Below are 24,730 nucleotides of genomic sequence, written 5' to 3'. Positions count from 1 at the left end.
AACTTTGACCTTCCTGCTATCTGCCTACAATGTAGATAGAGAATTTGTTCCAGGAAGGGAGCTAGCACCACAGATAACTACAGTATGAACTAGGTGTGTAGATAGGGTTGAACCTAGCAAAGTCTGCTAATCGGTTTCCCATTGTCTCTACCTGGCCCAGCAAACATTTATTTATTGAACATTGCTTTTCCATCCCCATGTGAAAGTCTTCCTCCCTCTTGAAGTCCCAAATCACTGACCTAAGCACCTTCTTTTGTCTTTAGCTTAAAGATGACATTAAAGGTGAGGGCTTCAGCCATTTTGGCAAGTTAATCAACTTTCCTGAGTGTCTCCCATTTACATTTATATTTATGTTTGTATTTATATTTATATGTTATTAAACTTTTATTCGATTTCCTCCTGTTAATCTGTCTCATGCCAATTTCTTAGAACAACCAGAAGAACCTAGAAGGGTAGAGGAAAATTTCTCCTTCTCAACATTTGAAAGAGAAAAATGAAAAGTGGAAAAGAAAATTGAATAATCAAAATTATCCTTGAGTACATCCACCAATTTATCAATTGTGTCATTGAAAAATAAAGCTAAATTGTTTTAACATCCTCTGTAACACTCCACCTGATGCTACAAAACACCACTGGGTCAAAACTCTTATGATATTGTGATTTACAATAGATGTATATTTAGTCTTTTCCCCATTTCTGGTGCAGAGCTCCTAAAACCCTTGCAATTTCCTGGGCGATGAAAGCAATAAAGGTGTCTTTTTTTATGTCAACGAGGTGACCTTTGGACCCTACCTAAGTATGGGGGTTGGTTGCCAGTGGAGCCAAGCATGTGATTAGAAGATTGAGGCTTTCAGTCCCACCCCCTGAACTCTGAGGAGGGAAGAGGGGTTAGAGATTGAGTTCAATCGCCACTGGCCAATGATTTAATCTATCGTGCTTATGTAATCTATCGTGCTTATGTAATGAAGCCTCCATAAAACTCCCCGTAAATATGGGGTTTGGAGAGCTTTTCTGTTGATGAACACATGGAGGTGCTGGGAAATCGGAGAGCCTGGTGAGGGTATGCAAGCTTTGTAGCCCTTCCCACAAGAGATTGCCCTAGGCATCTCTTCCATCTGGCTGTTCCTGAGTTATATCCTTTATAACAAACCAGTAATCTAGTGATTAAATGGGTTTTCTGAGTTCTGTGAGCCACTCTAGCAAATTAATTGAACCCAAGGAGGGTGTCCCTGGAACCTCTGACTTTTACTTGGTCAGAAGCACAGATAACAATGTGGGATTGCAATTGGCCTCTGAAGTGGAAGGTGGTCTTGTGGGACTGAGCCCTTTATCTGTGGAATTTGATGCCATCTCTGGTGTCAAAATTGAATTGAATTGTAGGATATCCAGTTGGTGTCCTGAGCATTGCTTGGTGGTGTGGAGAGAACCTTCCCTCCACCCCACCGTGACACTGCATGCTCAGAACCCAAATAGCTCTGGAAATGATTAATATATAGCATTATGTAAACTTCAGATTTAATGTTTTCCTTAAATAATAACAACATTGTGTTTTGGGGCTTTCATCAAAGACCTAGATAAATGATTTCTGGATTTCACATTTTCAATTTTTAAAAGTATTCACAAATTAAAAGTGACTTTGTCACTGGCAATAATTCAAATTCTTAATTCTTAACTAGAATAGCTTCAACGGTAAGAGGCTATAATTATGTCCCCATTGGAGAACTTTTCTTCTAAACTCGTATGTCCAACTCAGTCACCTCAAATTTACCATCCTAACTCCCTGCTTACCAGCTGTTTGAACTCTATAAAGTATGACACTCTCTATATAATATATATGTAAAAGATACTCTACAAAGTATCTCTTGAAATCTCAGTTTCCACATCTGTAAAGTGGAAGAAACAATTTTCCTTCTCTCATAGATTACTTGGAAGTATTAAATGTGAAAGTTCATGTAAAGCATCTAGAAGGCTGTGCCTGACATATTCTTACATTTAATACAGCTTTTTGTTGCTGTTGTTATTTTCACGAATTTCTCCTTAAAACCTGTTCCTTCTTTTAAGGTCCTTATACTGGTTAATAACTACATGATATACCCAACCACTTGATCCCGAAACTTAGGAAACTATTGTTTTCTCTTTATCTTCTAAATCCAATCTGTCAGGAAGCCTGGTTCATCCTACAACCTACATATAACTAGACTGCTTTCTCTCCTTTCCATTTCTATTGCTACTGCAGCCCCTCATGATTTTTCCCCTGGATTTCACAATGGTACCCAGATTATTTCCCCAATCTTCTGTTTTAGCTCCTTCCAGGACAACCTGCTGCTTCAGGGATATGTTTAAAACTCTTAGCTGATTCCCAGCTCCAAACTTTTGTGGCTCCTTATTAACTACAAAGTAAAAACACAAACTGCAGCCCATCAAATGAGGCTTTTTATGATCCAACTCTAGCTACAAGATTTCTTTGCTACCATGTTGCAACAATGCCACTTATAATCTCTGCAACATGCTATACTGTTCATTCATTTAAACATTGTAATTATTATTATTATTTTTTGTCAAAGAATACCTCAACTTCCCCTGATCATTCTTTATATTTCATGTCCCAGCTTAATTTTCCCCTTCTTTACCAAGCCATCAATCACATCTTCAATTTCATTCTCTCTCTTGTAATCCAGAGAAAGTTAAATAATCTGCCCCTTGTGCGAATACTGAACTTCATAAATACATTTATTATAGTGATTATCACATCACTTAAAAATGATATGTTTTATGTTTGCTTTTTCTTGAATCCTCTGTTAAAAGATATGTCCACTCTACTAGAGAATGGACTTGAGGATATGGGGAGGGGGTGGGGTGAGATGTGACAGGGTAAGAGAGTGTCATGGACATATATACACTACCAAATGTAAAACAGATAGCTAGTGGGAAGCAGCCACATAGCACAGGGAGATCAGCTCGGTGCTTTGTGACCACCTAGAGGGGTGGGATGGGGAGGGTGGGAGGGAGGGAGATGCAAGAGGGAAGAGAAATGGGAACATATTGTATATGTATAACTGATTCATTTTGTTATAAAGCAGAAGCTAACACACCATTGTAAGGCAATTATACTTCAATAAAGATTTAAAAAAAAAAAAAAAAAGAAAAGATATGTCCACAGAGTCTAGTTCAATACCTGACACATAGAAAGGAAACACAGTGCCATGTAGATGAAGTATGAAAAGAAAACTTGTTTGGTTTAAAAAGTTTGGGTCTTAATAGTTCCCTCTATATGTACAGGGGATTTTTTCCCTCTAATTTCTTCTAACAAAAATGCATCCTGGTACTGGACTCCCTTAAAAGTCATTTTTATATGATAGTCATTTGGAATTTTACCCAGTTTTACTGAGATTTGAGGTAACCTTATACCTTTTCTTTCTAACCTCAAATCACATTCATTCTTTCCCCAAGCTCCTTAATCAATCAAAATGAAAGAATAAATTGGATTAGATAAGACCCGTCAGTTCTATTTTTATAGGTGTATCAGCCAGGGTTCCAGCAGACAAACAGAATCAGTAACATATATCTCTATATAGGGATTTTTTTGCAAGGAATTGGCCTATCCAATTGTGGAACAAATTAGGCAAATTCAAAATTCATAGGGCAGGCTGTCAGAAAGTGTGGGCTGGAAACTCTTGGGCCTAAGCTGACTCTATAGTCCACACACAGAATTTCTTCTTCCTCATTTCTACTCCCAAAGCTTTTCAACTGATTGGATCAGGCCCACTTCAGATTATCAAGAATAATCTTCTTTACATAAAGTCAGCTGATTATAAATGTTAATCACATCTACAAAACACTTTTATTGCAACAGCTAGATTAGTGTTTGACTGAATAACTGGATACTATAGCCTACTCAAGTTCATACCTAAAAATGCCAGAATTTCATTCCAAGCCTTTTAAACAAAAAGACAAATATAAATATAATAACTCATTATACATTAGTAATACTTACTTTAAAATCACATGATAATACTATTTATATACACTTTATAATTCCAGAGTTGATCACTGAATTTGCATTTTCATCGGAAGTACTTTTTTTAGCTTTCTTAGAACAATCTTCATTAACTTTATTTATCATCAGATGATCTGTATAAGCTAGTGTGTGACTCCCTCCCTCTTCTGGTCCGAGGCATTGTAAGGCAAGCTTCTTGCATCATTAATACCCCAAAGTGAACATTGGTAGAGAGGAAGAAGGAGAGTAAGTGGCAAATTTTGCATTTCTTAATTAAAGATACTATCTAATTAAATGATGAATGCTTGTATGCTCTCAACAATTCAGAGCAGTGAAAATATAGAAAGAGAACAAGACTGCCTGCCCAAAACAATAAAATATATTTGGGGACAAAGAAGATGCTACATTCTCTCTTTTTCTTTCTTTTTTTAAAATTATATACTTATGCCATTTTTATCAAGTAATTCAGCCTAATATTATTGGTATTTGTACAACAAACCTTCTTATAATATAGAGAGAAAACTTTGTTTTAGGATTCTATGACAATTTTGTTTCTACTTTTCCTAAGTACCATCCTGCAGATGGCTCCACCCTAGCAATATTATTATCCAAAATTTTTCAGCTTAATAAAATGACATTGACTTTTAAATTTTTATCAGTTTACGGTGTAATTTTCACAACCTTCACTTGAACTCATAATAAAGCATACCCATCGGTCTATTATTATACCAAAAGCTTTCCATTTATTCTTAAATCCAAAATCAACCTTATTTCATGTTAATTTTAAAATCCAAAATTCTGAACTAGTATTTTCTGACTTCACTCTGACTACCAGGGCAGTATTTTCCCTTGTCAATTCTGAAATATGAAATGAGAAATCTGCTTTTATTAATCTAGCTAGAGGAATGAAATTCAGACTTCTAAAATGCAGCAAAGAAATTGAGTCAGGCAGGAAAAAAAATAATGAGAAAGTTAGGATGCCTTAGTGAGCAGGCAGAGTCATTTTATGTAGAAGTTTCCCTCAAGCAACTAAATTGAGCCCAAACAAGCCTATTTTTCTGAAACTTGCTTTACCCGCCATTCCGTCACAAAATACATTGTAATAATATCATAAAACAGCTTGAGACGAAGAAGGATTCTGATTGACTGTTCAACATTCCAAAAGGGTAGATTAATATCTGTGAATCTCACAGCTGAAGCATTTTAATGCAAATTTGCAGTTTGTGGGAATTGAATCTGTCCACAAAAATCATTTATTTATATAGAGAAAATGGGGGGGGGAATAGACATTTCATAATAGCAATGAGTCCAGGGGATGCTGTTATCATAAGCTAATCACATCCCATGGGCATGATAGCACTCAGCTGTGTCCCCTGTCTTGTATTGCTCCAGAGGAATGATTATCTCATGATAATAACACTTATCGTGGCTTAGTGGGTAACAAAAAAAAAATAACTTTCTTCCCAAGTTCTTGGGTATTTATTTATCAGCTAACTTTTTCCCTCTTGAGCTCTGGTCATGTTACTTCCTGCTTAGGAAACAAAAAGAAATTCTGTGTTCTGATATCTTCTGTTGGCAAAGTGCAAAAAAACACAAAATTGTGTGACTGTAGTGATCTGACCGTGAAAGAGCAGCATTGCAGACAAGCTCTGATCTCCTGAGACCAGTGTACAGAAGATTCATACTTGCACTGACATTTCATAGGGTGTCTAGACTGGCTAATCCACTTTGGAGAAATGAATGTATTTTGTGGCATGGAAACAGTAAGAGAAACAGATGCTTATACAATACTAGTTTTTGTGCTGTAACACACAACTGTCCAATATGTACATTTAATTGGAGCACACATATCATGCAACTTAAAACATGGTTGTCTCACTTAGACACAAACATCCTACCAGTGACCCTCACACTGCCAAACTGCCAGGTATGTCGACAGAGATTCAAGGTTATGTCAGTCACAACAGCAGGCATGCCAGTGCATTCTGTCAGTCTTTGCAGCTTAGAATACAAAGGTAATGGGAATGCTAAGGCAAAGTCATGGAGAAACAGAAAATCAAAAAGGAATTCGAGCAAAAAACAATAGAAAAGAAGTAAAGTGTAAGAAAGAGATTTTACAGCATGTTCTAGCTCATTTGTTGCTTACCTGATAATCCCCAAATTCCCTAATCTGCCATATTTGCTAATAAGATACTCATCTATGCATTTTTTAATTTCAAAAAATGTATCCTTAACACAATGCTTTCTGTGAAAAGTACACTATCTATAAGATGCACTTCTTTTTATATACTAAGATGGATACATAGCAATATGTCATATGTAATGTTTATAAAACTTAAAGGTAGATCCAATGAAATATTTGCCCTGTTAAACACAGTATAAAAATCCAAATAATTCAACGGAAAAAAAACTTGTAGTATATGTGTGTAGTAATATAAAACTAAATATGTGAGAACAGTGTTAATAAGTGTTGGTGCATGGAATTTTCATCTGTAGAGACAAAACTTCACAGCCCACATTATGCACCTCACATAGGGAAACAGAGATTGTGGTCTATAATGGGGCTAAAATAAAGAATGAGACTGCTCTTACTCTCTACCTGACTATCAATAGGGCAGGTGGACCTGAACTAGTCATTTTATTTTCCCATTCATCAGCTTCAGTTTTGTTTTGTTTTTTTTAAATAACAGTTTAGATAATTTCTTGTGCTCTGTCCAACTCTGACTTTCTAAGAATTTATAATTATATATGGATTACACTTCAGTTTACCTCACAGTGCATTATAAACAACAGTGGAAACCAAAAACACCAACATAAATCTAAGGCCAAGAGCAGAAAGAAGAAAGGACATGAACACGGAGACTATCTTTGGTTATACTGCAATATAAGCAGGTTGCAGATCTGCCAATTTGGTTAGTTCAGTTAAATAACGAGTCTTCTGCGAAAAACTGTAAAATGCTATGTTAAAACTGTTCACTACACTTTAAAAAAAACTTCTAAATTGTTAGTGAAGTAAAATACCAGTATATTATTATTCATATTTTACTAAATGGCTGCAAATATTTTTACACAATACAAAAAACAAATTAGCTGCTTTCAACATAAGATGGCAAGATGGTGATTTGGGCTGTCACGTTTATTCTCTCTACCTTCTAAACACCCCATAAAATAGATTAGAAGGAAAAGAATATTAAATGAAAGAAACAAATAATTATGTTTATTTGGTTGGTCTAAAATGTGTTAGGTCAGTGAAGTCAGAAAAGGCATTGGGTGAAACCTACAAGATTAGAGAGTGTTTACATTGTGACTAAAAGAAAGAGGTGACTAGTTTAGTTGGAGTTCTAGCAAACATAGGAAATCTACCTGAATCTCAACTGCACCAATACCTTCCTGATCATTCCTTTATTCAAATATTCCTTATGTTGATGATTTATAAAAAGGTAAGTAATGTGCAAAAGCATATGGAATAATTAGGGATGAATAACATACAGTCCAACTAGCTCCAACCCAGAATATATCAGAGGAAGATTTTTAGGGGGTTGAAGTGGAAAGTGAGGGCTCTCTTCTAGAACAGAGCCCCACAATGAGGAGGAACTTCTGGAATTGGAATCAAAATTGTGCAAGAGAGAAGGAAAGGGAAAGTCAAAATCAAAATGGTGGAGGAGACCAAAGTCAGGAAGATGGAGTTCTGTGAAGTTGGAAGTTTTCCTAAACTATGCCTCATTTAAAAACAAACAAACAATTCCGTAGAAAAATGAGAGACAGAAAATGATTAAGATCAAATTCCATGTGAATTTTTTAAAAAATAAAATAAGAGGAAGAAGCAAAACAACACTCCCATAGACAATAAAAGTATACAAGGAAGATTTGCTTGCAAAAGAGAACTAAGACCATTTTAAAACAAAAGAGCTTAAGAAAATGATAATGAACATTAAAGAGTAACATAAATTGAAATTAGAAAAATTAAAAAATGAGAAGATAGAACTAAATTAAGAAAAAAGAAACAAAAAGTCATTTCAGAAATGAAAAACAAACTATAAAGAGCATGTGAACTAATAAATACAACAGATAACACATTAAAGGAAATAGAAGGTGGAAAAAATTAAGTTCAAAAACAAATGAAAAAAGATAGATGACAAACAGAATTTAAGAGAAAGTGACAATATAGAGTATAGGCAAAAAAAAAAAAAATGAACATATATAGGAAGAAGAAAAACAAAACAATAAAACAAATAAACAAAAAGTATAAAAACTATTATTCAAGGTATCTTCTCCGAAATAATAAAATATTTAAAACTACATATTGAAAGATTACATTGCATACCTGATAATATTGACCCCCCCAAAAAAAACAATACCTAGATATATTCTAGCAAACTAAAAAAAATTTTTTGCTCATTTTGATAAAAAGGCACATGAAAACTAAATTATCATCAGACTTCTCAAAAACAACGTTTTACCTCAGAAGAAAGTAGATTAACATATTAAAATATATGTGTGGAAAAGGATTTTGTATTCAGCAAAATAGATTTTTTTTTTAAGTAAAATGGGGGCCTGATGAATATACTACAGGATGAACTTCATACATCCAAAATGATTAGAGAGACATCAACATAGGACTGGTCATGAGGATTAAGTATATAGTTACCTGCAGAAGGAGGAATACACATAAGGGCTAAGAGAGTAAGAGTATAGTGTGCAGTGACTACAAACTTTGAGAGTTCACATATAGAACAACTGAAAAATATGGGGCAGAATGAGGAGAACATATACTAAAAAAATAATGTTTTCAGTAACCATATTATGATAGTATTATATTTGTTATTCTGAGATATTTGCTTGTATAACATGAGGTAGAACAAATGAGTAATTATGGAATATTCAAATCCTATCATCTCCTTATCTTTGAAAACCAAGATTTTTAGTGTAGAAGAGAGAAGATAAAAATTAGAAAAGGAGCCAGAGAGAGAGATGTAGTAGGAAAGAGGTTGAGAATAAAGATCCATGGTCCTGAATCTGAATTGAAAGTATCAACATAAAATGAAAGGACTTAGAGAAAAATTTGATCTCTGGTATAGGAAACAAATGTACAAGTTGAGCCTGAACCATTTTATTCTACCAGATAGTAAGGATATTTGCTAACTCTTACAGAACTCAGGGGTTAACTTGAAAAGTCTCCCACTAACCAAATATCGGAAATTTTGAGCTTCAATAATAAAATTTTCAATGGATTGGACTCCATTAAAATGTTTAAATACATGCTCTAATTTTAAAAATTGGTCACTGTTGGAGAATCATAGGGAACCAGTTTATTCACTTGAAATCTAGAAAATAAAGAGAAATAATCATGTTTCAATTTTGCCTTTCCTTTCTAAACTATAATACGGGATGACCAAATAATAACTGAGAAGTCTTTGTAAAAGTATTCCCACTGATAAGGGAAAAATAAATGATATAACTAGAACATCACCATTTTAAATCCCTAATGAATAGATATAGGCATTAGGCATCAGTAGTTCCTGACATCATAAAATGATAGAAAAACAGACCCTAGGTCACCCCTATATATTTGCCAAATGCCATTGATAGTTGTGCAAAAACCATAAACCTGAGGGTGATCCAGTTCCAGGATCCAACAGCCAATTTCGTAATAATGCAGAGACAAAGAAACCCGTTAAACCGCACTATGAGTATATAATCAGCAAAATCCAGATTATGGGAAATGCTACAGGACAAACAGCATGCGTGTTTCAACAAGTAAAAGAAAGGGTTGGAGAGGAAACCTAAGATTAAACTAGAATTAAAAGACACTGAATTTAAAAAGAAATGCACAAGATTACAATGCCCAAGGAGGCACATTTGGATGACAGGCTTCCTTTAAAAATGCAAAGTAAATACTATAAAAGTAGGATAATGGTTACCTACAAGGGAAGGTGGGGGCTGTGATTGGAATGGTGCAGAGGAATTGGTCTTCTGGGGTGGATTACAAAGTTCTATTACTTGATCTGGTGACGTTTACAGAATGTTTATCTTAGAACAATTTATTAGATTATATTTTTATTTGATGTGTTTTTCTAAATGTTTTATTTTGCAATTGAAAATATAGTAAACAAATAAGTAACTATAAACCTGTATTCACCAACTTAAATAAAATGAGACTATTTCTTAAAAGACACTAATAATAAAGATCAACACAAGAAGGAGAAGCCACATGGCATGCAGTGGGCTGTGTGAGAGCCCCACCCACCCCTGCACCACAGCAGGCAGGTGCACACAGCCCACACGGGGGGCACCTCTTGAGTGCCTGGCTCTGGTGGTTGGGGGACTGCACCTCTTGACCCCACATTACATCTCCTACACAAGTCCATTCCTTCAAGGCTGTGAGAGGTAGCTGATTTGCCTAATACAAACACCCAGAGTCAGGCAAAATGAGGAAACAGAGGAATATGTTCCAAACAAAAGAATAAGACAAAACTTCAGAAAAAGATCTTAAAGATATGGAGATAAGCAATCTACCTTATAAACAGTTCAAAGTTATGGTCATTAAAAATGCTTACCAAACTCAGGAGAAGAATGGATGTACACAGTGAGAACATCAACAAAGAGATAGAAAATATTAAAAAGTACCAAACAGAGGTTATAGAGCTGAAGAATACAATAACTAAACTGAAAAATATACTAAAGGGGCTCATCAGCATATTAGGTGAAGCAGAAGAACAAATCAGCAAGCTGGAAGACAAAGCAATGGAACTCACCCAAACAGGGCAGCAGGAAGGAAAGAAAAAGAATTTAAAAAAGTGAAGATTCCTTAAGGGAGCTTTGAGGCAACATCATGTAGAAAAGCATTCACATTATAGGAGTCCCAGAAGGAGAGCAGAGAGAAAGATCCAGACAACATACTTGAAGAAATACTGGCTGAAAACTTCCCTAATCTGGAGAAGGAAATAGACATGCAGGTCTAGGAAGTCCAGAGAGTTCCAAAAAAGATAAACCAAAAGAGATCCACTAAGACACATTATAATTAAAATGGTAAAAGTTAAAGATGAAGAGAAAATCTTAAAAGCAGCAAGAGAAAAACAACTTGTTACATATAAGGGAAGCCCCCCAAGGCTATCAGCAGATTTTTCAGTAGAAACTTTGCAGGCCACAAGGGAGTGGCATGACATATTTAAAGTGCTGAAAGGAAGAAACTTCCGACCAAGAATTCTCGGCCCAGGAAGGTTGTCCTTCAGTACTGAAGGGGAGATTAAGAGTTTTCCAGACCAAAAAAGCTAAAGGAGTTCATCACGACTAAATCAGCCTTACAAGAACTATTAAAGGGACTTCTTTAAACTGAAAAGAAATGATACTAGTTAATGGCAAAAAATCAAAGTAAAAATCTCACTGGAAAAGGTAAATATATAGTAAAGGTAATGGATCAATCACTCATAAAACATGTATGAAGGTTAAAAGACAAAAGCAGTAAGATTAACTAAAACTAAAGTAATTCGTTAAGAAATACATAAAATAAAAAGATATAAAAGGTGATACCAAAAATATAAAATGTGAGGGGGGAGAAAAAATGTAAAGTTCTGAAATTTAAGTTGCTATCAACTTAGAACAGACCATTATATACATAGGATGACATATGTGAACCTCACAGTGCCCACAAAGCAAAAACTTATAGTAAATACACAAAAGAAAATGAGAAAGGAACCTAAACACAACATGAAAGAAAACCACCAAACCATAAGGGAAGAGAGAAAGAGAAGAAAAGAGCAGTGAGGAGCTATAAAAACAGCCAGAAAACACTTAACAAAATGGCAATACATACATTCATATCAATAATAACTTTAAATGTAAATGGACTAAATTCTCCAATCAAAAAACACACTAGCTGAATGGGTTTAAAAAACAGGAAAAATGAATTCATGGTGACAGAAAGCAGAACTCTGGTTATCTGGGGCCAGAAACTGGGGGACCAATGGTAATAAAGTATGAGGAAATTTTGATGGTGATGGAAATATCCTATCACTGGTCTAAACTGATAAACATATACATTTTAAATGGTACATTTCATTTTTGTATATGCCTACCTCAATAAATTTTAATTAAAAAGTCAGGAGGTCAATCAAGTAGCAAGAACAACAGCAACCATCACAATGCACTTGCACACTTGATTAAATCCTTTGATATACAGCTCTCAATGTGACCAAAGTCAGCACAAGTACATTAAGTGAAACTCTGCTGCCTCACCTCTTCTACCTGAAACTCATCTTCTCCCTGTCCTGTAGCTTCCTGAAGCTACAGGACAGGGAGAAGATCAAACCTATTCTTGTGGTGGCTTTTAGAATTATTTTGAGTTCCTAAATGTGTGGAAATATTCTGGCTTTATTTCTTGCCTTGGTCTGTACTGCCATTCCAAGAAAGTTCTACCCAACTTAATAGGGATCCTGAATAGAGAAAAAAACAGGTAAGCAATGGAACAAACGATCAAGAATCATCAGACATTCAGAAAAATTGTCACATGTCAAATAAAAACCAGGAATAAAAAACAGAAAAATTGAGTCTAAGCAAACAAAAATAATCCCAATTGCAATGTTAAAACAAACTCCAAATATTATCCCAGAAGACGATCAGGAACACATTTCATTAATAAATGTACAACAGTGTACCATGTAAAATGCTCTTTCAGAACACAAGGAAAAGCCAATGGAAATTTTAAAAAAGGAAGTCAGATTAAATATTCTAATTAAAGGTTGGGATGTAGTTAAAGAAGTCTCCCAAATCTCATTCATTTATACATTTAACTATTTATTCAGTATTTACTGGGCACCTACTCTGTGCTGGTGTCGACTTAGTACTATAGATAATATAGTGAATCACACATACACATATACATTGGAGAGAACCAAGAGTTTGACACATCTGCCTACAATCCTGGGCACTCTCATGATACTACACAGTCACGTGACAAATGATATTCACTTGGATGAAGTTCATTTGTAGGAAATAGAAGGCTGCCATATATGAAAAAAGGCTCCAGGGCATATACAATTTCTAGTTGAATGATTATAATTTTGCCATTTTCCATTAACAAAGACATATTCAGATGCACTGTAATGAAAGCAAGGCATTATAAGAACTACCTTAAATCCTCTTTAAGTAGGGGAATCATTCCCAAACTTTCTTATTTTTGACAATTTTTAGTAACAAACTTGTTATACACTTATGTAGGAAAAAGAACTGTTGTGGCTTTATAGCGTCTGTGGCTCTTCACCTACATGGAAAGCCCAAAAGTTTATATTTCATCCCTTAGGATCAGTTATCTGTGTTTAGGTCTTTGGTTACACCTCTGTCAGCCATGTGTGGATTCATATGGTAAACCAGAGCCTACCTGAGCCTACCTGTGTAAGCATCTTCTTGCCGTAGAGCATGGTGATTATGAGTATACAGGGTCAAGAGTCACACTACCAGCCCTGCCACAAAACTTACAGATTTGTGATCTGGAGCAAAGAGCTTACGTTCTCTGTACCTCTACTATTTCCTCATCTCCAAATTATAAATAATAATAGCACCTATATATTATGAATTGTTTCCCAAGGAAAGAGAGGAGTGTACCATGAAGGAGATTTATTAAGCAGTGCCCTTGGACTCAACACCTGTAAAAGTGGGGAGGGAACAGAAATAGACAGAGAAAGAAGTCAGGTGACGCAGACCCAAGGGCAGATTTGGACAACCTCATGGGGAGCTCTGGAGCCAGTACAGTCTTTCAGAAGTGTCCAGAGTTGGGCTAAGATGACGAGTACTTTTTATGCAGGCATGAATCAGTCATTAGATGTGAGCAACCTTGGAAGGGGCATGACCATGGATGAGGCAGCTGTCTGCAACTGAGGCAATTCCTGTTAGAAGCTCATAGCTGAAGACTTTGCCTACTGCACTCCTTAAGCCTGGGCAACAAGTCCTTACTTGTAAGGGGATCTGGGTGGCACATTAGAGCATCTACCATGCTATCTCATAAGATTGTTGTGGCTTAGTTGAAAGAGAGAGAGATTATAAGAATTCTTGGCATTTAGGATGAGGTAAAGTGTTGGCTATTATTATAATTGAACAAATAGGCAACCTCATATTAAATGTAATGTTCATATGAAGGGAAAAGATGAGGCTAGAAAAAATTTGGTAGGAAGAAAGTGGTTACAGGGAAAATTTATTATTGTGACAACCTTCGGTAGCATTCCACTTCTTTTTAGGAACTGATACTCTCTCATTCCAACAGTGTAGTCTCCAGAGGGGCTGTGAACCATTATAAGTGACTTCCCTGAGGCCAGTAATGGAACTGCCTTTAACCACCAAGCCTGGTCTGGAGTGGGCATGTGCTACCAGCTGAACCATTCAAGTTTGCCATGGAATTTCCACTGTGGTAATATAGGGAAGATTCCTTTCTCTCTAGCAGTTAAAAAGCTGATATTATGAACTCTGTAATATCACAGCAGTTAAACTCATACTCTGGGTCCTTGAAAGACATAACTATAATCATTCAATCTGGATGAGAAATTGTTTAAAAGGAGAATGTAACTCGGGATGGTGAAGACCTATCGATTCCAGCCACTACCATTCAAGAGCCCGGGAAGCTCTGGGGGTTTTGAGCTGAATCTGACTTGATTCATTCTTTATGAAGACCAGGGTCAATATCTTCCACAAAAGGTATTTCTCACAGGACCAGAAACCACACTGGCAAGTCACCTGAGACGTAAGCCTTCCCAGAGCCAAGATATGAATCCATAAAGCCCCCAGTACTATCTTCCTGCACCTGCCCCCCTCCGCCCAAACCAGGGATCCTGCTCGGCTGGTTTGCAGGTACACTTGCAGTTCAAGGTATTAACACTAGAGGTCTCTCCCGACTCATGAGCCTTTGTCCCTGCAGACAGGGCTTGGCCTCACACCCAGCCTGCTGTGCTTTTTACCCTAGTCTGCAGTATCTATACCAAATGTTAATTGTGCTAAGATTAGAAAATGTCCAAGATATAGAATCTTGAAACCTCAAATCCTTGATCTGCTTCCTAGAGCCACACCACATTCCATGATAGAGATGCAAAAAGTACAACTGACCAAAAAAACCCAAAAAACAAAAAACTGTATTGATATAGTGCTTCTCTCTCCTAACACCACCCCCAATTGAAAAAGAGCTAGTGAGCCTGGCTGGATCCAGTGGGTAACAAAAGCCACTTTTACCTCGGGTCCATATATCTAGACTAACAACAGCACACTGAGTGAACACCTTAATGCCTTGTGTCTTAGGTATTATAGCACCCCCTTGAGGTATGCCATGAGCAACCCACAGAGATGTGCATTCACTGGGCCCACCCAGATCACTGCCTTATAGGCTTTATATTCTGACAGAGTGGAAGACAAACCCAAGGAAATAAAGGGGGAAAGAGATTTTACTTAAGGCCAGACTAGAGCATTAGGCCTAATCCATCTACTGCAAGCCTATTTGACAGGGGTCTTCGTTGGGCACTAGAAAGAGAGACATGCATCAAACCTAAAGAAATGCCAAGGTATGTTAAAAAAGAGAGAGAGAGAGAAAGAATTCCTGAGTTAGAGAAGCCAAGTAGCTCCCATGCAGAGTTAACATTAACTCCTTGCCCTTTAAATCCTCTTGGACTTGATCCATCCTTTCAGAGTTGAAGGCATGTTGGAAGGGGGGGATGGAAGAGAGGCCTCAAGCAGGGCTGGGCTGGAAAGCAGCCTGGAATTTCACCTAGAAACCAGCAGTCTCACCTAGAAACCAACAATCGCAAGTAAACATCTGAACCTTTATTTTCTGTCTGTTTATGGTTTGCCCAAAGATGGAATATAGAGCTTGACTAATAAGAAAATACTTAAATTTAACTTAAATTTTGCCTTCTCTCTTAAAACTTCTACCACTATGACCGCTTTTCCTAGCAAGTGATTTGAGACTTGTTGTGTGTGGCTCCCCAGTGTGAAAGGCCGGATTTGCGAAACCGAAGTACGAAAATGTTTAACTTAGCAAAGCACCAGAAAACCTGGTAAGCAAAATCTGCATGAAAATAACCAAAAAAGCACCACAGATTATTGACCGTGCTAAGGATTCATCTCACTGTATGTGCTAGTTAAATGTCAAGACTCGATATGCTTCAAATGGGATTCAATTTATAGCAACTTAAAATTCACACAACTTTTCATCCTCACATCACTTGCACTTAGTGAAAAAAACCTGCCCTTAAAAAGCAGAAGAACTAGAAATGTTGTGAAGTTCATGCTTTCATGTCTGTGCATATTGCATAAATGGTCATTATTTAGGAGGAACATGGCTTTTATCAACTAAAGGGTGTCCAATTGCATGGCATTAAAGTCTTCTGTTCACTGTTGGTTTTTAGTGCCCATCAACAAAATGCACTCGCTCTTATTGGAAATGATCTGTAGTAAGAGGGATATTTGCTAGATGTGACAGTGAACTTCCTGACAAAAGGGGTCTTTAAGCCCAGCAGTGGTTTCTGGGACACTGCACTCTCTTTCCCGGAAGCTTTAAAAAGTTGAATAGACTCCCATCCACAAATACGCTCTAAGTGTGGCTCATTCTGACACCCTTTTTGCACGCACTATATGTGTGAGTAGACAGGAGATGTACGTGCACACGTACGGTTTTCCCTTTCACTGTAGGGTCAGCGGCATGCCTCGCCATGCTTTTCAACACACAGTCATGATGCTATTCATCAATGTTCTGTTGTGAGTAGGGCATCCTAGTCACAAAACAGTACTACTTGCAAGGGATGTGCCATCACCACTTTGGCCTAGGAGCCAGCCAGGCAATGCACCTCTTAGATGCCCCATCCTCATTGTAATTCTGCCGGAGCTCTGCCCGTTCCCTCGCCTCTCTCCAAAGGTCAGCCGGAGGTCTGCACTCCACCGCTAACGGGTGCAGGCAGCCTGCCCACCGCTCCTGCTGTGGGGAGGAACTCGGTCCCTTTACATCTCTCTCTTTCCCCCAACTCTCTCCTTCCTCCCTCCTTTCCTCTCTCCCGTGCTAGCTCTTTCTTTCTCTGCCTTGCAAATGACTCTAAGGAGCTAGGCTGGTGGATGATTTATATTAAGAAAAAAAAACACTCAATTTTTTTTTTTTTTTGAACTGGGCTCCCTGAGAGCACTCAGGGCTGCCTCGTCCTGCTCAACGCCTACCTGCTCAACTGCAGGGAAACAAGCTTCTGAAGGCTTTAATGGGATTTTGCCTGAGGCTGTTTTATTAAGATGTGGGCTTTTTCTGCTGCCTCTGCAGCTGACACCATTCACTGTCAGCTGTCCCCTCCCCTTCCCAGCCCCACTGCCACCGCCTCCCCCCCAACAATGCACCAAATTATTCGTTTCATTTAGTGCTCATGGCTCAGTGTGGGCAAATTGGGAGAAGGAGTCATACTGGGCCAGATGAAGCAGGCAGAGAGGTGAAAAGCCACTGTGCTACTTAACTGGGGGAGCGGGGGAGGCAAAAAAGGAGGACTAAGTCAATGCCACTGGGGCAGGCTTCCATTCTATTAGGAAGAGTCACATTCAGTATCAACATACCCATTTTGGAAGTGCATTTACATTACTCATTTACGTGAAACCTTCATTTGGGAAAGTCTGTATACAAAGCTTTGTATAATTACCTACAATACATAATGTTCATTGTATACGCATTGCAAGACAGTTTGGAAATTATGCTATTCGATTAACTACATATTTGTAACAAGAGAAAATCAGCACTTATATATTTTAATGAATGCTCTGAATTGTATATATATATATATATATATTTTTTTTTTTTTTTTTTCCTACCTTCTGAAGAGGAAGAGTTGACCACAGAACGGAAATTAACAAGGTAGCGGCGGCGGTGATAAAGATGGCGGGTTTATGCATCTCTGTGTGTGTGCACGTGTGCATGTAGGGAAGTGTGCATGTTTGAGGTATATTTGCAGGATGGGGAGAGTGTTTATAACAAAATAGCCCATTCTTAATTACCTGCTATTTTCACAGCAAGGATAAATTAAATGCAGCTCAGCAGTAGTAGTAGTAGGCTGTGGTGTCAATGGTGACATCTAATTAGTAGTGAAAAATTAATGCTTCTGTAGAACAGACCTACTAAGTGCTCAGGATATTTAAGGAATAATTTATGAGGGACAAGACAGGGAAAACTTGCCATGCCCCATTTTGTGGGTGGGAAACCTAACAGCATAATAAGAAGACGCAATTAACTCAAGATAACATAACAGTTTAGTATCAGATACTGAGGAAACCATTGCATTCCATTTCCTTTGATTGACTTGCCCAATAACCTGGTGTAGTAGGAATGCTTCACTTAGAAGTCATTCACTCACTCAACAAATACTTTTTGAGTCCCCTATTTTGCACCTTCTATGTACTATCCCACGTGTTGGGCTCAAGGTAAAAAATGGAAAGCAAAAATTGCCATTATATCCATTCTCATGGAACTCCCAGTTCAGAGGAGGAGACAGGCACTGGTGAAGCAATCAAAACTCTATCTGCTGAAAGGAAGTGGTACAATTTAATGAGACCGTATATCAGGAGGATATGAGGCATCTTGGAGAACTAAATTAGGCTTCCCTGAGGAAGTGGTGGCAGATCTGAGATCTAAAGGATTAGTAGAAGTTAACTAGGTGAAGCCATGTGTGTATGGCTGGGGTGGGGATGTTAGAATATACATGCATGGAGGCCCTCTGGCAGGAGCTCAATCATGCTTTTAAGGAAACAATGTGTGACAAAAGCACAAATATCAAGTAGGCAGGTATTTCAAAGTGCTCCTGCAGAGGTCAGGTTCAGAGCTCAAAGAGCCTAGGAGGTTTTTATCCCCAAAGCACTGAAAAGTGTTATGCCATTGAAAGCTTTAAAACTGTGGGCTTTGGGGAGGGAGGGTGGTGTGGTTATCACCCAATTTTCATTAGTAACGGGCCACTTTCTCAGTAGGGAGACTAAATTGAAAGGGTGCAAGAGGAAAGACACAAAGCTATCTAAGGGACTTTTGCAGAAGTCCAGGGAGCGACAATGGTAGGTTGAACTTGGGTGATGACAAGGAATTTGGATGGAGAGACATGGATAATGCTGAGGATGTGTGCTAGATAAGCTGGCAGATGTTACCAATAGTGAGAGAGGGAGAGTGCAATGTCAAAGGTAATTTCTAGGTTTCAGACTTGCAAAATGAATGAACGGTGGCCCCGTTGACTAAGACAGAGAAGTGGAAGAAAGCCAATTCTGAAGGAAGCAGCTCTTGAATTTGGTTCTGGACATGCTGTATGAGATGCCACTGAAATTTTAACTTGCCAGGTGTCACGTATGGAGGTGTTAAGTAACTGTTGATACAGTCCAGGGCTCAGAGAAGGGTTCTAGCCTGGAGATATGTGTGGATTTCTGTGCATTGGTGTAGTGGATGCCAAGCAAAATTGGCAACATTGATGTAAAGGAAAAGGGGAAGAGCTAGGAATACCAGCATTTGTTAGGTGGCTAAAAGAAAAGGAACCACAAAGGAAACTGAGGAGTAGCCAGAGAGGAAGAGAAACCCTCAGGAACGAGTAATGTCAAGAAAGAAAGTTTTTCAAAACAGACAAAGTGCTCAGCAGTTCCGTAGAGATGTCAAGTGCAAAGACATCTTTGACAAAGTGTTAGGTTAACAAACATCCGTCCGTGGACTCAGGCAGCATGGAGCCCATTGTTTTGTGATCATGGCTGGATCAGTGGGAGCCTTAGATGACAAACTGGAGTGGATCCAAAAAAGTCTAGCTTGGGAACAGTGACGACTCTCTCAGTTTGCTCAGAATTGGCCCAATTTATGCCTGTTATCCTAACACAGATATTAATGTTACCTCTGTCACTCTCAAAAGTGTCCCTGTTTAGACAACAACATTTTTGAGCACAGAGATTTTGAGCCTGAGGAATTTCACACACTTTTTACACTTTTCCCTCCTTGAATTGCCCTTTTCTGACCCATAACCAATCTCTATCAATTCAGCCTTATGGATGTAAAATGTGGTGACTCTCCTTCTTCTCTGTTGCCAGTACCCAAGTCCAAATCATAATCATCTTCTGCCTCTACTTTAATTGCCTTTCCTGGTTCCATTCCAATCTATTCCTCATGGGGCAGCCACAGTTAACATATTTAATCATAAGTCAGGTCATGTCACTCCCCTCCAAAAAAAAAAAAAAAAAGAGAGAAAGAATGAATGATACCTTCAGAAACTTTCCACTGACCTTACAATAAAAACCGAACTCCTTAATCTTGCCTGCAAAGTTTGCCACGATACTGACTCTGTATATCAATCAAACTTCATATTGTCTCATTTACCTAGTCTTTCTCTCCCTAGACTATAGCAACATTAAACTCATATAAGACATTCAAAGTGATGGGAGGCTTCCTGATGCAGGTGTGGCACATGTAGTTTCCTTGCCTAAAAATATTTAGTTCGCTCTATACTTAATGAACTCTTATTCATTGTTTAGGTCTAAGTCTGAAGGCCAAGTCCTAAGCTTTGTCCTATCCTTCCACAATTTAAATTAATTCTTCTTCTTATTCTCTCATACAGAAAGACATCCTGTTCTTTTCTTTCATAGCAATCTTCACAACTGTGATTGGAATTTCGTGTGTTTACTTATTTTACATCGATCTTGTCAGTAGATTCTAATCTCGATAAAGACACAAATAATGCCTGCATGTTCAATACTGTATTTTCTGATCATAGCACAGTACTTATCACATTTATGATATGATAAGAAGAAATATGCTTCAACAAATACTGACTGTGTACCAAGTATTTGCTAAGCACTATGTTATGATCCAGGTAAGGGCTTCCTGGGTTAATGACTATTCTAGAGTTAAAGCCTATTAAGTAAACACTGTTTTGCTATAAGTCATTCTTTGATTAACAAAGTGTTAAAGCCTATGGATCTCAGATACAAAGGCAACTTGTGCAATTCTATTTATGATGTGTAATTTGAACTTAGACATCAAGGTTTTGTTTGTAAGGGAATTGCAGCAAGAGGTCTGTAGTTTCTAGGTGAAAATTTGACATCATGTTATGTCTCAGACAAAAGAAAACAATTTTAAAAATATAATTATTCTTGGAGATTCAGAGACACAATAATTCTAACCAGAATCTATAAACTTTTATTCTCAAGCTTGATGACCATCACTGTGCTCTACTGAGGGCTTACTATTGTTTTCTTCTTTCTCATCAAGTTCTTTCTACACTACTTAAAATAACAACGTAGAAAACTCGATAACTATATCCATGCTAAATTTGGCTGTATTCAGAATACAAATTAAGTGATTAGATATCTTTATGATTCATGGCCACCATATTTCTTCATGACTCCCTGATAATAATAATGATAAATATTATTAAAACAACAACAATGTCGCTAATTTTATTGGGCATGCCAGAATTAAAATATACTCTCAGTTACCTGATATTTAGGCAACAATTTTTATTCTCATTTGACATTTTCTTCATGTACAGTATAATGAAAAATACTGTCATTAGAAAGACCATAAACGATGCTATAGTGTATTTTCTATTAAAGTAAAATTAAATACTACTCAGTTATAGGACAATTTTCTCCTTCATAGTGGATAGAAACCAACTGTTTGTAAAGAAAAAAATACATGTTCTGAAGTCAGATACTCTTGGTTTGAAACTTAGTTTTATGAATTAAAGACTTTATGACCCGGATCGCTTATTTAAACTCTCTTACCCTTAGTTTTCAACAGCCGTAACTTGGGTTGTCCAGAAAACAGAGATCAGCACAAAGCTGACTTGCTAAAGCTTTACTAGGTGGTGCAATCCAAGGGAAGTGAGAGTGAAAAGAAAAGAAAAGAAAAGTGATTCAGTGAAAGAACAAAAGCAAGGGCAAGATGGTACAGTACTGATTTGCCCACATCTTCAGAAAAAGAAAAAATATGTGTATATATAACAGGCAGTTGTTTGGTCTTATGGGAGATCTTTCAGACAAGATTTGTGGAGACATCATGTCTCAGAGTAATCCATCAGAGAAAGGAAAATAGAGGGATTTATCTTGTTGACCTTTCCCATCTCCTCCAGACCCATTGGTTGAAATTAACCCAGTGGGGCATTAATTCCTCCACTTATAGGTTGGCTTTCCTCCAGGAAGCCCCATAGACCCTGCTTCGTATGAGCTCAGAAGAGGTAGGAAGGAACCATACCCTCTGTGGGTCCACTCTGGATAGACCTGGAGTCTGTGCAGCAAGAGACGCCTGAGTCCTGGCACAGGGATAAAAGAGGAGAGGAAATAATGCTGACTCTCATAAATGACTGGCATGATAGTGGTGGCTATGGGCATTTTATCCATTCATTCTTTCCTTCATTGTAACAAGAATTTATTATGCTAAAGTCAGGATTATACTAGTTGGGAGCTAAAATGATAAAGATTCAAAACCAGCTCTCCAAGAGCCTATAGACATGTGTGGGTGCTTTTGTATGTATCTGTTGGTGTGCATGCATTCAGGTCGTTAATACACATAGGAAAATTATTTGGAGTGAATGTGAACTTGAATTGTTTTATTTGTAGAAGTCAGAACTGCCTATGCGTGTTATTGCATCATAGTTTCCAGTATTTCCCATTTCTTTGTGAAATGGAAAGTTTTCCTGGATTTATTTCTTTCAGAAAAGAATCATTAGAAGTAACTGCAGAGAACATTTGTTTTCCATGTCTTTAGTGGGAGTATTTCCTTGGTGATTTCAGTTTCCTCTGCAGTGATGAGTTGGCACCAAGTTCAGGGTCAAGGTGACTCAGAGCCTAAATAATTTGTTTAAGGATTCTGGGAGTCATATCATTTGTGAGGTGGAGTTTCTTGATTCTGTTATAACCCCTAGTCTTGTAATCCTGAAAGTCTAGTGTTAGTCAGAGAAGTACTCACAGAGTCAAAGAAAGACTGTCTCACCCTACGCACTAATTCTGGTCCACTTTTATCTTTCTCCGTCATACTCTGGGATGTGGACATCCTTGGACTTGAAGGAGAATTCAATAAGGATAGCTTCTATCTTTAGAGTTAAGGCCACCCTCTAGAATAGCTACCTCATATTCATATATTTCCAGGAATAGTTTGGGAACCTTAGTTAAACTATGTACCACCAAGAAAAATAATGCCTATGAGTCAACTTTTCTCTGAGAAAGTTTGAGTGAGTAGAGGGATGGCAGTCAGCCTATGCCAGTGCAAGTCAAAATCTACACCAACTTACTACCATATTTATAGAAAAACTTTATAGTCATAAGACAGCAATGATGGTGTCTCACTCTTTGTTTTACTTACTTACTTTCTTCCCACTTTCTCTCATCTCCCTAACTGCTTGTCAAAGAAAAGGTAGCAAGTGTTTAAATAAGGACAAACCTACAATAGAATAACTTCCTGATTTTTAAATAATCTATGTGTTATATTAAAAAAAAACATTACTGGGCTGAGACTTGAGGACAGACAGAACTGTATCATTCACAAACACTTCTAGTAACTTACAAGTAGGAAGTAATGTAGATTCTGATAGAATTGTCTATTTTGTGCTCCAATTCTGAGAATTTTTAAATTGCAGTCTGTTATATCACGGAGTAACTATGTGTTCCCCTGCAAACACCGTCAAGGTAATTTTAGATGTGAAATTGGGGTACAGTAATGGAAGCTGGCACAATGAGCAGAGTTTTTCTGAGGCAGGGAGAAAGTTCAATAAACCCATGTGATGAAGAAAAAAAAGATTAAAAAGGAAAGCACATGATTCAATTTTAGGCACATAAGCTCCAGTATATTTCTTTTTTTTGTGGAATAAGACTGTAAGTAAACAAGTTAGAATCCCCTGAGCGCCTGTCATTCCTTGGTTAGGAGATAATTGTTCATCTAGACATAGTCATCTGTTGGCCACGAAGGTACCACAGAATGCCCTGTAACAGTTCTGCCTTAGGCTTTGAGATAAAAACTTCTTATAGTAGTAACTCATTAAAATGTTCTTCAGTTAACTGAAAGAGTTAAGATCCTTCCTCAGCCCCTGACACTCAGAGAGTGTGGGTCTAGGAATAATTGGGCCCTCTGAAAATTATCAGTTCAATTCTACAGTGAATGTATTTTAAGCTATTTCAAGAAAAGGAGAACAAATTCGCCTACATAGAGGCTCATATGAAATTTAAAATAACCAGAGCTGCATCTTGCTCCTAATACATAACTTTATGACTGCAGCTAAGTTAATAAAGTTAAGCAATATTATCATTAGCTTTAACAGCTTAAATCTGTATTGAAGTGGGCACTGCTGGAATAGTCCTATGGTAGGACAATTATTTTACCATTTTTTTTCCTTTCCCCATGTCCCTGTCACTGATCATGGTTGCTATGCAAGGATGAATCCAACTGCAAATGTACTACCTCTATATATCTTTCATACCAGCTGTAGTAAAAAGAAAGAGAGAGAGAATACAACCTCATATCTCAGGTAATGGTGCAAGTTATAACCTGAACTTATTTATAAAAAGTCATATTAAAAATTATAATATGGCAGTTGTATAACATATTACTAAATGCTAGCCATATATGGAGTTTAGACCCAACTTTTTGTCTGTATATGTTAATCCACTAAATCCATCAAACCATCACCATCACATATACTGTCAACTCACACGTGCAAAGCCCTGTTCTATAACGGTGGTTCTGGAGATGCGGGCAATGACTAGAGACACTTTGCCCATCACGGGGCA

Source organism: Balaenoptera musculus, chromosome 11 (genome assembly GCF_009873245.2).
Source record: "Balaenoptera musculus isolate JJ_BM4_2016_0621 chromosome 11, mBalMus1.pri.v3, whole genome shotgun sequence".
In the NCBI taxonomy this organism is placed as follows: Eukaryota; Metazoa; Chordata; class Mammalia; order Artiodactyla; family Balaenopteridae; genus Balaenoptera; species Balaenoptera musculus.
The sequence above is the reverse complement of the archived record's forward strand: the minus strand, read 5'-3'. Positions refer to the sequence as shown.